At 37.2% G+C, this 15,636-nt stretch overlaps 1 long non-coding RNA gene across 2 annotated transcripts in view; it reads right to left on the reverse strand.

Annotated features, from left to right (window-relative positions):
* LOC112649535 (uncharacterized) overlaps positions 1 to 15,636 on the reverse strand; it is a 158,909-nt gene that overhangs the window by 126,676 nt on the left and 16,597 nt on the right. For both annotated transcript variants that reach the window (XR_004813073.1, XR_003129608.2), the window contains exon 2: positions 4,216 to 4,274. This is a non-coding gene — a long non-coding RNA (uncharacterized LOC112649535). The remainder of the gene's footprint in view (positions 1 to 4,215; positions 4,275 to 15,636) is intronic.

Consider the following 15,636-nt stretch of genomic DNA (forward strand, 5'->3'; position numbering starts at 1 on the left):
TGATACTAGCGATTCTCACTGGTGCAAGGGGATATCTCATTGTAAAAAGTACAATTTGCATTTCCTTCAGCTGGTTATTTTTAGGATATAGCAGACACAAACAAAGCTCTGAAAACCTAGTAGATATAAGGAAAATATCCATCTGTAAGGATGTCTCCCTCTCTGTACAAGGAGGAGGAGAATGAGTAAATCTCTAGAAACTCTTATCAATAGGAAGCACAGGAACTTAAATTTACAGAACAACTTAATCCTGTTTAGGGGGCTTTGCCTGATAACCTCCCATAACTGGCCCCCTCAACTACAACATCTTATTTTCTTTTCTGGTGGAGATACTATTTAAGGTGATATCATTGGCCATTTGGGGGAGTTAAATCAGTTTTTCCAGGTCTCTTCCTCATATGTGGGAGATATACATGTTATTCAACTTCCATTTGTTCTTCTCCTATTAATCTGTCTTTTATTATAGGAGGGTATCAGCCAAGAACCTAGAAGGGTAAAAGGAAAATTATTTTTCCTACCCTACAAATTCAAGCCTTATCTTCTTTTGAAAGCCTTGAATGACAATTTGTTAAGTATCTTCCTATATGTCTTCATAGAATCCTATGTCTGTACATGCCTGTCAAAGCTCGTAAGTTCGTAAATTGCTGGTTCTATGCACTGTATTCCCTTTTATGCCATCAGCTCCTTGAGAGAGAATGTGACATCTTTATTCATTTGTGTATTTCAAGTTTCCTGATAAAGGGTAAGCACTTATTAATATAGGTTTGTTGAATAAACGATCAAATGCTTATGCAAGAAAGTGTAGAGCACAGCAAAATGGGGAAGATCCAACCACTGGGAGTCATGGCTGTGAATTACAAAAAATTGCTCCACTTGGTCCCATGTTAAACCTTCCAGTGTGGTTTCTCCATGTCTCAAGCTTCTCCATATCTCTCAAGCTTCCTTTCCAGCAGCTCCAACATAAGCCACCAAACATTGGAGATTTTGTTTTTAATTGCTGGTCACTTTTTAAATGAAACTCAAAAAAAATCATTCTACTGAATTCAGATTGAGCTCAATAACAGAGGCTAAGTTAAAAGAAAGAAGACAAAACCAAGGCCAGAATGGCCTAGATAAGGGTCATAATGCCTTTCCATTCCTCCGAGAACTCTTTGCGAATTAGATCCCACATTTATCTTTCCTTCTGGGTATTTGAAATAATGTCAGACTAAGTAATAAACGTCAAATGAGCTGAAAAATATCTAGTTAAGAGGATGTTTCTGACACAGCCAAAGAAAGGCTATTCAAAACTCCCCACATAAATGTGGCTTTCAAACATTTAGAGACCTAAGGCAATGTTGTACTTTCTTGGGAGAATAGAGAACAATTCTTTCCTTGTTCCTCCTCCAATTTTTCAACTAATACCTACTCCTCCTCTCAGTGATGTGGCACTTCAGCTTATCTTTCACAAAACAGGTGGCAAGAATGAAAGAAAAAAAATCCATCAGGAGTAGCCACAAAGTTAGTGCTTCAAATGGTCATTTTTGAGCTGCCTTCTCTCAGGTAGCTTATGACAAAGTTGAAGGTTAGATCTCCTTTTGCAAGCATGATTCCTCTTCCCTCTAACTTACTACTCTCCCTTTGCTCTCTCCTTCCCTCCTCCACTCTTCTCCCTCATAGTTGCTTCTAGAGTTATTATTTCCCCATGCCCTTACATATTCTGTAATTTGGCCACATTTAGAATTATTGAAGTGCCTCTGTTGCCATTTTTAATTTTAACATATATTGATTTCAGTTTGGTGTCCTTACTTCCATGAAACAATAGGTAAATTCTTGTTTCTACACTTCAAAGACAGATGTTTTGGCTATGGTGTACAATATCATTATTTACTTGATATTTCATCTTTTTTCCCTTACAGCACAATGTTGAGAGTAAATTAAAATGACTGATGGATGAATACCCTGCATCCACTCATAGCCCTAATGGGAATTTTCTATACAAAGCAGTAAGAGCATGTAATGTTTGAAAGTCTTTCTGCATTAGAGAGCAATGCAGGATACATTCTTGAATTGAGTACTAGAGAGGAATCAGGAGATTGTAAATCAGGTGAAGTCACTGAACACAGTTCAAAGTGAAATCAAGCCTCCCTCAGATATCTGGCTGGGTTTGTGTGCCCCCAGGCACAATTTTGTAAGATTGGCTTTATTTGGCTATAAAATAGGATATTGGTTTATTTGGCTATCGCAGATTTGACTTCTTCCTTAAGGCTTTTTGTTTTGTTTTGTTTTGTTTTGTTTTGAAGTAATATCTACACACAACATGGGGCTTGAACTCATGACCCTAATATAAAGAGCTCTGTGCTCCTCTGACCAAGCCAGTCAAACATCTCCATAGATCTGTCTTCTTAATAACAACTCACTTTACCTTTTCATTCATCTAATTGTGCCCTATTGTGATTTTTCCAAATAAAAGATGAAAAAAAGTATCCCAATCCTTTTGATAGAAATATTTATCATTGTCATTTAATAAGTTAACTTCTCAACATTTTTTGGGACTTTGCTGGTATAAATTTTATTTCCCAGAGCTATATCAACCTGGGATGAACATCACTAAAGTTAACCCATGGAACTAAAACCACACAGAAACAGGAACCCCTAAATCTTCAATCAGTGTCACCGTTATTCATGTTATACTATACAGGCACCTAAGCCTAGGATTCCATATAGAACATAATCTATTTTTCTGACTTTATTTTCTGTACCTTCCATCTGTTCTTTTTTAAATTTTTTTTTTATTTATGATAGGCACGCAGTGAGAGAGAGAGAGAGGCAGAGACACAGGCAGAGAGAGAGGCAGGCTCCATGCACCTGGAGCCCGACGTGGGATTCGATTCCGGGTCTCCAGGATCGCGCCCTGGGCCAAAGGCAGGCGCCAAACTGCTGCGCCACCCAGGGATCCCCCTTCCATCTGTTCTACTACATTTCAGCTACTCTAATTTCTATGCATCTGCTTCTGCCTCAACCCCATTCCATCTTCTATACTCATTGTGCCTAGGGAACGCAAGGCCCAATGCAAATATCAACTGTTAAATAAAGCCTTATCCTAACAGCTTAGATAGAACTGTTATCTTCTTGATGTGGTCATGTTAGTTGATTTATATCTCTACTACAACATAAAGTACATTATACTATTTATGTCTCTATCTTCCTTACTTGATTGTGAATGCCTCAGAGACAAAGGACCATGTCTCCAATCTTGATTCCCAACCACCAGAGGTTTTTTTTTATTTTAAAGATAGATAGATTGATTAATTGATTGAATGATGAATGAGAAACACACAGAGGCTGAGACATAGGCAGAGGGAGAAGCAGGATCCCTGCGGGGAGCCTGATGTAGGACTCCTCGATCCCTGGACCCTGGGATCATGACCTGAGCAGAAGGCAGATGCTCTATCACTGAGCCACCCAGGTGGCTCTCAACCACTAGAGTTAATCACATCCTCCTTTGTACTACCATGGCCCTCTACTTTCATACATAGTGTAAGATATCAAAATCACTTCTTTGCAATTTTGTCTCCTTGATTATGAGCGCATTTAGATCAAGGACTATATTTTGGTCATCTCCAGCAATGAGGACATGAACAGAAACATAGCAAGTGGCAATAAATATTTGCAAAAATGAAGTAGAACACAAACCTTACTGTCATATGCACCATTTTCTAACCATGTGAGTCACCATCAAGTGGGATAGATGGATCATTCTGAACTTAAAGGTGACTACAGTGTGAACATTCTCATAAAATGTTAAAAGGGTTAAAAACTACAAGCAGATATAAAGCCCTACTATTATCCATACAAGAAAAAGTAATGGAAAATCAACATAATTCAACAGGTATTTACTGAACACCTCCTACAAGCCAGGATCTTTAAGTGCTGGTGACACAATAGAGGACAAGACATATTCCTTTTATTCAGATAGCTTACATTTTAGGAGAAGAAAAAGATAATTAAAAAATACTTTTTTAAAAATATAGACTCTGTTGAGAGGTAGTTAAGTACCATGAAAAATAATAAAACAGGATATAATTGTGATACTTTCAATAAATCAAGGAGAAAATACATTTGTTTTGATTATTGGACAGTTAGGACCGTAAGTGTTTTCTGTAAGTATACTTTATAAGTTTTGGATTCTGCAGGTTATTTAGCACCTATGGAAATACAAATTGATTTCCTTACCATTATCAATGGGTGACATAATCCACACAACCACAGATGCTCATCTCAGTATTATCAACCTTTGGGGGAAAAAAAAAGAAAGAACAATGAGAAAGAAAAAGACGGAAAGAAGCAAAATGATAAAAGGGAATTCAATGCTCTACATCTGCATTTATCCAAATATGAATTTTCCCTTGACATCCTCATAATGGGACTACGAGATAGGGTGAGTTCACCCTTATTATAAAATACCCTGGACACACTAGGACCTAACTCCAGATGGATCTAATACTGGCTTCTACAGAAGAGAGAACTATTAGAGCAAGATTCCAGGAGTATCATCCTTCTCCATGGACACTTCTCAACGCTACAGTTGTCTCCCATTCCCTCCCTTATCACAACCCATCTCCCTTTAGGCAGTGGAAATTATGTTTCTTTGAAACTCTCACTTCTTAAGAAGTGATGCACATCTGCTTTAAAGCAGATGCCAAAGTGCTCAACATTGTTTTTCTGTGGTATTTCTGGAAAACAAAACAGTGCTGCTTTATCTTTTAATAAAGAAATTTGGCACTGTTGTTATAGGCTTAGCCATAGTCTTCAAATCTTTAAAAAGACATCAGTAGACTAAATCATTCAGCAAAGAATGTGTGTATGTGTTTTGAGTAGGCCATAGTCAAATGATCATGCTGATTCTTTCTACATATTCTGGCTGATATTAAAACCAGACTTCCCTATCTTAAGAAAAAAAAGACATTCAAACACACAGAAAAGTAGGAGACAATCTGGTTACCTGAATATATTTTTCTTTGAAAATCACTGTGCATTTCCAAATAACAGGGTAATCATAATTATTTTAATTGCTTAAAAATGTTTAATAACATTTTCACCACATATTTACTCATGTTCTTGCAAAGTATTCATTACCCAAAATGAAAAACAGGGTCCTATTTCCATGTCAGTTCTCTTTAAAATGGAAAACTGGGATGACCTCTATTACCCTTTTTAAAATTCATATTCTCATTTGCACTTCACTGACTTGGGGCTAAGCCATCAGGAATGGAATCAGCATGAAATTGTTAATAAGTATTCTGTAATTATTCATTTGTTCAAACATTTCTCCTACCTTTCTTGTATTCACTTAGAAACAAATTTAACACGAGTGCCAAACATTCACTTCAGAAAAGAGGACACTAATCAGCAGAGTAAAAGAAAATTTAAAACATATGTAATTAAGCCACCCCAAAATAAACATTTTTAACATTTTGGTATCTGGTTCCTCAGCACTTACATATAGAGAAGTATAGATAGATATATTAAGATACACAGATGTATATTAAAAATGGAAGTGGTTCTACATCATTGTTTTTTAGTAGTGGCATCATGTATGCATATCACACAGTCTATTTAAACTACTTTCACATTAATAGATACTGAAATTGTTTAGATATTTTTGGTATCATATTCAACCCTGCTATGATGATTCTTATAGCTAAATTGTAGCAACCATTTGTTTTCCAAAGAAAAATGCTATAAGGGTCAAAAGGAATGAAAATATTTAAGACTTTAAAAACATATTGTCAAAATGCATTCCATGAACATTGCCTCATTTATACACAACTGCCATGAAAAATAATTTAAGGACGGTGTAAATACCAATACAGCTACCCAGTTCCTCTGCTGTTTCACCAATACTTGGAATTATCATTCTTCTTGTTTTGACAGGCAAAAATGTATCATCCATCTCTTACATAGGAGAGTCTTTGTAAATTACTGAATCAACAAACATTTGTTACATCCACTTTTTATCAGGTATTGCGTTCAACTATGAAGGTCACAAAACCAAGACACCAGCATTGCCTCTAGAGAACTTAGAATTGAGTCAAGGATGTGGATGTGTATACCAATGGTAAAGACTAGAAAATACTACTCAAAGATCTGTAACAGAAGTAAAAATGAAGTACATGGCAGAGCTTCACCAAGGAAGTCATTTTCCTGAATCTATCCCAGCAAACAAAGGCATTTCCACTTTTCATAACCCAATGGATCCCATATACAAAGCCAGGTATTTAAATAAGAAAGAACTGAAAAAGTACACAGACCTGAGAAGAAAGAAACTATTTAGTTAGATACACTGGCAATGGATTACAAGGGCTGTATAGAATAAGAAATGGATCTGTGTTCCTTACAGAGAAAGCTAATCAACTTCAAGCCACATGTTCTACACTTACACCACAGAGAAGAGGGAAAGTGACAGAGTTTCTAGGAAAAGGCTTCCTGGTGGATCAACTCTGATCTAATACTTATTCACCATTTACCATTTCAGCATACAGAGGAACAAAGGTATTTAGTGCCAACCATAATAGTGTTTGTAAGCCTTACCATATTCTTTCTTGCTCCCTACCTTACTGATGAGTGAGAACAGTGTTGATGTAGGAAATGCTTGGGGGTTCAGAACTGATGGCCAAGAAAGAAGTACTGTGATGTCACCGGTGCAAAATGGTGGTTTTATTAAAGCACAGAGGCAGGACCCATGGGCAGAAATAGCTGCAGTGAGGTTGTGCCGGGGTGACTGTCTATATACTTTCAGATTGGGAGGGGTGGGTTAGGGAGAGCGTTAAGTCTCTAAGGAATTTTGGAAGCAAGGCTTCCAGGTCCTGGAGGGGGCCAGCTATTGTTAGGAAAGGTCATTTATTACTGTCCAGTAAAACCCTAGTCATGAGACCCTTCAGATGTATCTCGGTGGGCCATATGTTCAGGGAATGACTGCCAACACAATATCTTGGGGGGTAGAGATAAAGGAAGATTCCAAAGCAATTTTTATTTTTATTTTCAAAATTTTTTTTAAATTTTTTTTATTTATTTATGATAGTCACAGAGAGAGAGAGAGAGAGGCACAGAGACATAGGCAGAGGGAGAAGCAGGCTCCATGCACCGGGAGCCTGATGTGGGATTCGATCCCGGGTCTCCAGGATCGCGCCCTGGGCCAAAGGCAGGCGCCAAACCGCTGCGCCACCCAGGGATCCCTATTTTCAAAATTTTTAATGTATTTATGATAGTCACACAGAGAGAGAGAGAGAGGCAGAGACACAGGCAGAGGGAGAAGCAGGCTCCATGCACCGGGAGCCCGACGTGGGATTCGATCCCGGGTCTCCAGGATCGCGCCCTGGGCCAAAGGCAGGCACCAAACCGCTGTGCCACCCAGGGATCCCTAAAGCAATTTTTATATGTTAAAGTAGACTCACAGGATCCTCGGGGGGATGGCGGGATAATGTTAAGCTAAGATTCCCTTTTGCCCTTAGCGAAGTATTAACATCGAGGCAGCCGAGTTGCTAGAGGAAGGTCACTCTGCCTGTTTCGAGGACTTGCCAGTAGACTGTAAGGAGTAAGTAAATTTCATTTTTCCTTTGCCTTTGTTTCCCATGAGTATCATTTATTGATCAGTAAATGATTAGTACTTTTCAGTATCATTTAACAACCATTACCTTCATTTAATCCTTCACTTTTCCCCAAACATTTCTGCCATGTTCACAGATTAGGAATATTAAATTCAGAGAGGTTAAGACATCTTGCTGCAGAGGCTAAAACGCCAAGCTCTTCGCATTTACTAGGGACAGAAACTATCTGCACTCCATTTTTACTATCTCTTTGGAACAATTTCTAGTTACATGAAGCAGCCTAAAGATTCTAACTTGGAAAGCCAAGGTCTTAGTAGCCAAACTGTGGACGGAGCCTCAGTGTCCATTGACAGATGAATAGATAAAGAAGATGTGGTCTACATATACGATGGACCATTACTCAGCCATTAGAAACAACAAATACCCACCATTTGCTTCAACGTGGATGGAACTGGAGGGTATTATGCTGAGTGAGGTAAGTCAATTGGAGAAGGACAATCATCACATGTTTTCACTCATATGGGGAATATAAGAAATAGTGAAAGGGATTATAAGGGAAAGGAGGGGAACTGAATGGAAAAAAAATAGAGAGGGAGACAAACCATGAGAGACTCCTAACTCTGGGAAATGAACAAGGGGTAGTGGAAGGGGAGGTGGGTGGGGTTATGGGGTGACTGATGGGCACTGAGGGGGGCACTTGATGGGATGAGCACGGTATTTTACTATATGTTGGCAAATCGAACTCCAATACAAAAGTATACAAAAAAAAAAAAAAAAAAACAAAAAACCTTGCTGCCCTGGGCAGGTAAAGAAAAAAAGAAGGAAAGCTGAAGTCTTACAATTGCCTTAATTATTTGTCATAAATAAAATAAGCACATTATATTTTTATTTTTCCTTTGGAGATGGAATTCTTGGTAACACTTTCATGAAAATCAGGTAACATTTTAATGTGAAATATAGAAATGTTTATTCTTGGTCCACTAATAATTCCAGTGAAGCATTTTGGATGGCTGTCTTAGGCTATCTACCAACGCACATGGTGAAATGGAGAACAGAAGCCATTATTAATAATACTCTAATCAAAACCTTTTTTTTGCCTTAATTTTTACAGAGTTCATATAAACTGCTTTAGGGCCTGAATGACCCAGACATTTTCTCAATTTTCGAACTGCAGGGAGATACAGATAATGATAGATCATTAATTACACACCTAAAAAGCCACCAGGTTAATGGAAAATTAATGGATCTTGCTCTTTATGTCTGCATCGAGAACAGTACATATGTTCTCTATCTTTGTTATAAACACTTTCAAAAAAAAAACTAGGTCATCTTTACAGCCATTTTTTTTTGGTCTTTTTTGCATTGCTTTCTTTTAAAAATTTTGTCAGTGATTCATTTTATTTACAATGAAATCCTCTTACATAAGACTTTTTTTCCTCCAGCTGAACTACACCGAGTGAAAAGTCATTAGACCCAGATTTTCCATCTGTATTCTGTGAGGCAGTAAAACACTTCAGGACTCTTCCGTTTTCCTTTCTGCGACAGGAGTATTTAGAGCCATTATAAGTGTATGTGGGTGCCACTCTGTATTTTGCACTCCTAGCACTTGGAAAGCATTTCATACCTCATGCTGCTTTCAGAGCCTTACATTTGCATTTTAAAAAATCAAATGGAAGTAACCACCCCCTTGGCTATTATATCCTGTGAATCAGAGCCAACCTGTGTAAATGACAAGGTTGTTTGAAAATGCAAGAATTAAATTGACCTGACAACATGGGCAAATGTCACTGGTTACCCCATTGACGGCAATAAAGGAGCCTGGTTGTCTATAAGACTGAGTAAATCCTATACAAACCATGCAATATATAGCATTGTTACTGAAATTTTTTTTTACTGGGGTGGGATGAGAAGAAGGAGAGGAAATTAGGAAGTTCTAGTTACAGACACACAATTTATGCTTTGCATGTCAATATGATATCACCCTATAAACAAGTAGACTTGGTAACATTAAATGAATTTAAAATATTAAGAAAGAGGGGCACCTGGTGGCTCAGTGGTTGAGCGTCAGCCTTTGGCTCAGGTCATGATTCCGGGTCCTGGGATGGAGTTCTCGCATCAGGCTCCCCCGTAGGGAGCCTGCTTCTCCCTCTGCCTATGTCTCTAACTCTCTCTCTCTCTCTGTTTCTCTCACAAATAAATAAATAAAATCTTTTAAAAATAAATAAAATATTGAGCCAGAAAAACTGTTAAGGAAAATAAAGATTCTGAAAAGTGTATCCACCAGAGGCACACAAGTTATTCTTGAATACACTTATGTGTTTATGTAGGGGGAAAACGTACATTAAAAAACAGTGATTAGGGGGGATCCCTGGGTGGCTCAGTGGTTTAGTGCCACCTTCAGCCCAGGGTGTGATCCTGGAGACCCCGGATTGAGTCCCACATCAGGCTTCCTGCATGGAGCCTGCTTCTGCCTGTGTCTCTGCCTCTCCCTCTCTCTGTGTCTCTCATGAATAAATAAATACAATCTTAAAAAAAAAGATAAAATAAAAAAATAAAAACCAGCGGTTTATATTAAATAACATACAACATCACTATTCTTGCTAAACAACATAGATGAAATTATTTGATCCTTTAAACAAAGTACACATAACAATCGATCAATGGAGAGAAAGAAGTGATCAGAAAAGAATTAACACCTAAAGGAACTCCCAGCTACACAGAGGCAGAAAAGAAAGAACTTGTGGTTTTAAAAGCAGAACAGATGAAAGCAGTCTACCAAAACAGGCAGGGAGGTTCACAAGAGGAGACAGAAAAAAGAGTAAATAGAAAGGTGGGTAGGAACACCACCCACCTCACACACACCCTGTCCTATCCAGCCCTGTATTAAGTATAGGAATCCAGCAAGTAAAAAAAGAACCTTGCTCTAAAACACTAGACCAAACTGCACTACAATACAAGCAAGGAGCTGTATAGCAAATAAAATGTTTTAAAAACTGTGCAGAGGAAGTACTGAACAAGAAGCCAAGAGATCTGCTGTGGCTTCTTATACAACAATGACAGACCTTGATCACATTATGCTAAGTGTAGTAAGTGAGACAGAAAAAAAATACCATTTGATATGACTTTTCTGTGTAAATCTAAAAACAAAACAAGAAAATCCAAACTCATAGAGAATAGACTGGTGCTTGGGAGGGCAGTTGAATGAAGGGGGTCAGAAGGTACAAATTTCTATTTATAAAATAAGTCATGGGGATGTAGCATTCAGCTTGATGACTATAGTTCTAGTTATTAATTCTGCATTTTATACCTGAAAGTTACTAAGGAAATAAAGCTTTTTGTTGTTGTGTCTTATTTTTATTTAAATTCTAGTTAGTTAACATTACCAGGGGAGTAAATCTTCAAAGCTTATAACACAAGAAAAATAGTTTTCTTAAGTATTAACTACATGCATGATATTGTTGGGAAATGCGGTAGGGAATATGCGGTAGGGATGAATGAAGAGAGCACCAGTCCTTCACCCTGTGGGGAATGATTGTTGCTCTCTCTGGCAATCCCCTGAATCTTAGAGGAAATGGATTCAGTCTTTCAGCTTAATTATGATACTACCTGCGTAGATGCTTCTTATCAGGTTGAAGAAATTCCCTTCTTTTCCTGGTTTGCTGAGAGGTTTTGTCAGGAATGGATCTTAGATTCTATCAACTGTTTTTTATGTACAAATTGATATGATCCTATGGTTTTTCTTGTTTAATCTGCTAATGGGGTGAATTACATGGATTGGCTCTCAAATACTAAACTAACTTTGAATTCCTGGGATAAACTCCACTGGTTCATGATGTCTTAGCATTTTTACATACTGTTAGATTTCATTTGTGAACATTTATTTAATCCATGTATAGGAGATATAGGCCTGCAGTTATTTCATAATGTGTTACCTCTGCTTTTTAGAATCATGACAATGTTGGAGGACTGGAACAATGTGGAAATTATTCCCTCTCCATAAATACTTCTAGAAGGATTTCTATACAGTTGATAGTATTTCTTCTTCAAATATCTGGCAAAATTCCACAGTGAAGCTATTTAGATCTGTTAAGGTTTGTAAATTCAATTGTTAAAAACTAGATACATGTGTATTCAAGTTATTGAGTTTATTGCACATGAGGTTTGGTAGTTTGTGTGCTTAAAAATGTGTCCACATTTCATCGGAGCCATCATATTATTGGCATAAAGTTATTCATAATTTCTCCACTAGCCTTTTAGTATCTATATAATATGTAAAGATATTATCTGTATCATTGCTAATATTTTAATTTGTATATTTTCTTATTTTTATCCTGATCAGTCTAGCTAGAACTTTATCAATCTTACCAATCTACTAAAAGAACCAGGTTTTGGGATCCCTGGGTGGCGCAGCGGTTTGGCGCCTGCCTTTTGCCCAGGGCGTGATCCTGGAGACCCGGGATCGAATCCCACGTCGGGCTCCTGGTGCATGGAGCCTGCTTCTCCCTCTGCCTGTCTCTCTGCCTGTCTCTCTCTCTCTCTGTGTGACGATCATAGATAATAAAACAAAAATTAAAAAAAAAAAGAACCAGGTTTTGATTTCACTGATTTTCTGTATTATTATTTTTGCTCAGATCTTTATTATTTTTTTTCCTCTACATTTTTTAAGAGAAGGAGGAAGTAGGGGAAGAGAGAGAATCTTAAGCAGGCTCCATGCCCAGCACTGAGCACAACTCAGGGCTCTATCTCACAACCCTGAGATCATGACCTGAGCCAAAATCAAGAGCCAGACAATTAACCTACTGAGCCACCCAGGCACCCCTACATTTTCTGTTTTAATTTGCTTTGCCTTCTTGTGGTTTTCTAAGGTTGGAGGTTGAGATCATTGACCTACGATCTTTCTTCTCTTCTAGTAGGGGTGTTATGTGCAATAAATTTCCCTCCAATTAATTTTCTTTGGCATTATAACACAACTTTTTTAATTTAAATTTTAAGTATGTTAATACAGTGCAATATTGGTTACTGGAGTAGAATTCTGTGATTCATTTGTAAATGAATTTACAAGTGCGCTCCTTCTATTGTATTCATCACTTACATACAACCCCAGTGCTCATTATAACAAGTGCACTCCTTAATATCCTTCACCCATCTAGCCCATTTCCCATTCACTTCCCTCCATCAACCATCAGTTTCTTCTCTTTCCGTAAGAGTCTCCAATGGCTTATTTCACTCCTTTTTTTCTTTTCCCCCTTCACATATGTTCATCCGTTTTATTTCTTTAATTCCACATACGAGTGAGATAATATGGTATTTGTCTTTCTCTGACTTATTTGACTTAGCAAAATAGACTCTAGCTCCATCAATGTCATTACAAAAGGGAAGATTTCATTCTTTTTGATAGCTGAGTAATGTTCCATTATATATATATCCCCACACACATATACATATACATACATATCTTCTTTATCCATTCACCAGTAGATAGACATTTGGGCTCTCTCAGCAACTCAGCTATTGTTGATAATGCTGCTATAAACACTGGAGTACATGTATCCCTTTGAATTTGTATTTTTGTATCCTTTGGGTAAATACCTAGAGTGGAATTGCTGGATCATAGGATCATTAACATCCTGAAGAAACTTCATACTGTTCTACAGAGTGACTGACCAGTTTGCATCCCCACCAACAATGCAAAAGGGTTCCCCTTTCTCTACATCCTCATCAACACCTATTGTTTCTTGGGTTGTTAGTTTTAGCCATCCATGGAGATGTGAGGTGGTATATCATCATGGTTTTGATTTGTAGTGCCCTGACAATGAATAATGATGAGCATCTTTACATGTGTCTGTTAGCCATCTGGATGTCTTTTTGAGAAAAGTTATCTATTCATGTCTTCTGCCCATTTCTTAACTGGGTTGTTTTTTTGGGGGGGACGTGTTGAGTTTGATAAATTCTTTGTAGATTTTGGATACTAACCCTTCATCAGATATGTCGTTTGCAAATATCTTCTCCCATTCCATAGGCTGCATTTTAGTTTTGTTGATTGTTTCCTTTGCTGTGCAGAAACTTATCTTGATGAAGTCCCAATAGTTCATTTTTTGCTTTTATTTCCCTTGCCTTCAACAACATGTCTAGTAAGAAGTTGCTGTGGCCAAGGTCAAAGAGGTTTCTACCTGTGTTCTCCTCTAGGATTTTGATGGTTTTCTGTCTCACATTAAGATCTTTCATCCACTTTGAGTTAGTTTTTGTGTATGGCATAAGAAAGTGGTCCCGTTTCCTCAATACCATTTGTTGAAGGGACTTACTTCCATTGGATATTCTTTCCTGCTTTGTCAAAGATTAGTTGACCATATAGGTGTGGGTCCATTTCCACGTGCTCAATTCTGTTCCACTTATCTATGTGTCTGTTTTTGTGCCAGTACCATACTGTCTTGATGACTACAGTTTTGTAATATGGCTTGAAATCTAGAATAATGATGCCTCCAGTTTTTTCTTTTTCGGAATTGCTTTGACCATTCGGGATCTTTTGTGGTTCCATATAAATTTTAGGATTGTTTGTTCTAGTTCTGTGAAAATGCTGGTAGCATTTTGATGGGTAGTGCATTAAATTATACCAAAATTACATTAAATTATACCAAAATATACCATCCAGCTCAAAATACTTTCTAATTTGCTTTTTAATTTATTCTTTCAACCATAGGTTATTTAGAAGTGTGTTAGTTTCCAAATATTCATGGATATTCCAGAGATCTTTTGTTATTGTCTTCTACTTCAATTTCATGGTGGTCCATGAATATACATTGAAGGACATCAATTCTTTTTAATTATTTGAAACTACTTTTATAGCCTATAATGTGGTCCATGCCCATAAGTGTTCCATATGCACTTAAAAAGAATGTGAATTCTGCTGTTGCTGGGTGGTATATTCTGTAAATGTCAATTAGGCCAAGTTGGTTGACAGTGTGCCATTCCTTTGATTTTCCACTTACTTCGATTTTTTTAAAAAAGATTTTATTTTTAAGTAATCTCTACACCCGACTTGGAGTTCAAACTCACAATCCTGAGATCAAGTGTCACACGGTCTACCAACTGAGACAGCTTAGGTGTTCCTACTTCTTCCATTAACTACTAAGTGAGGGATACTGAAATCTCCAACCATAATTGGGGATTTTTTTCATTTCTATTTGCAGTTCTATCAGCTTTTGTTCACATACTTTGAGGCCCTACTATTGGATACATAAACATTTAGGATTTTTATAGCCTTTTTTTTTAAAGATTTATTTATTTGCGAAAGAGAGAAAATGAGATTGAGAGTACATGTGTGAGCACAGAGATGGGGAAGAGGGAAAAAGAGAATCTCAAGCGGATGCCCTATTGATTGTGGAGCCTGATATGGGAATCGACCCCACAACCCTGAGATCATGACCGAACCAAAATCAAAAGTCAGATGCTCAACAGACTGAGCCACCAGGCACCCTTAGAGTTTTTAGCCTCTTGATGAATTGACCCATTGTTGTTATGAAATAAGCATCCATATTTCTCATAATATTTTTGGCTCTGAAATCTACTTTGTGTATTAATATATTTACTTGGCTAATGATTAGCATGTTATATGCAAGGTAATTTTGTTAGCAAGTTTTTTTTTCATCTTTATGTATAACCTATTTGTCTTTACATTTAAAGTGTTCTTGTGTTTTTATTTATTTTTTACCCAATATAACAATATCTGTATTTGGAATGCTTAAAATATCTGCATTTAATGTGATAATGTTATAGCATTAAGTTTAAGTCTATTATCTCGCTATTCACTACTTGTCCATTTGCTCTTTGTTCTTTTTCTATTTCTTGCCTTCTTTTGGATTCATTGAATTTTTTTTAATGATTCCATTACTTTTTTTTGCCTCAGTAGATATCTCTATTTTGTTATTTTAGTGATATATTTAGGGTTTACAGCATACATCTTTATTTTTTAAAAAAGGTTTTATTTATTTATTCATGAGAAACACAGAGAGAGAGAGGGGCAGAGACACAGGCAAAGGGAGAAGCAGGC

Source organism: Canis lupus, chromosome X (assembly GCF_003254725.2).
Source record: "Canis lupus dingo isolate Sandy chromosome X, ASM325472v2, whole genome shotgun sequence".
Lineage (NCBI taxonomy): Eukaryota > Metazoa > Chordata > Mammalia > Carnivora > Canidae > Canis > Canis lupus.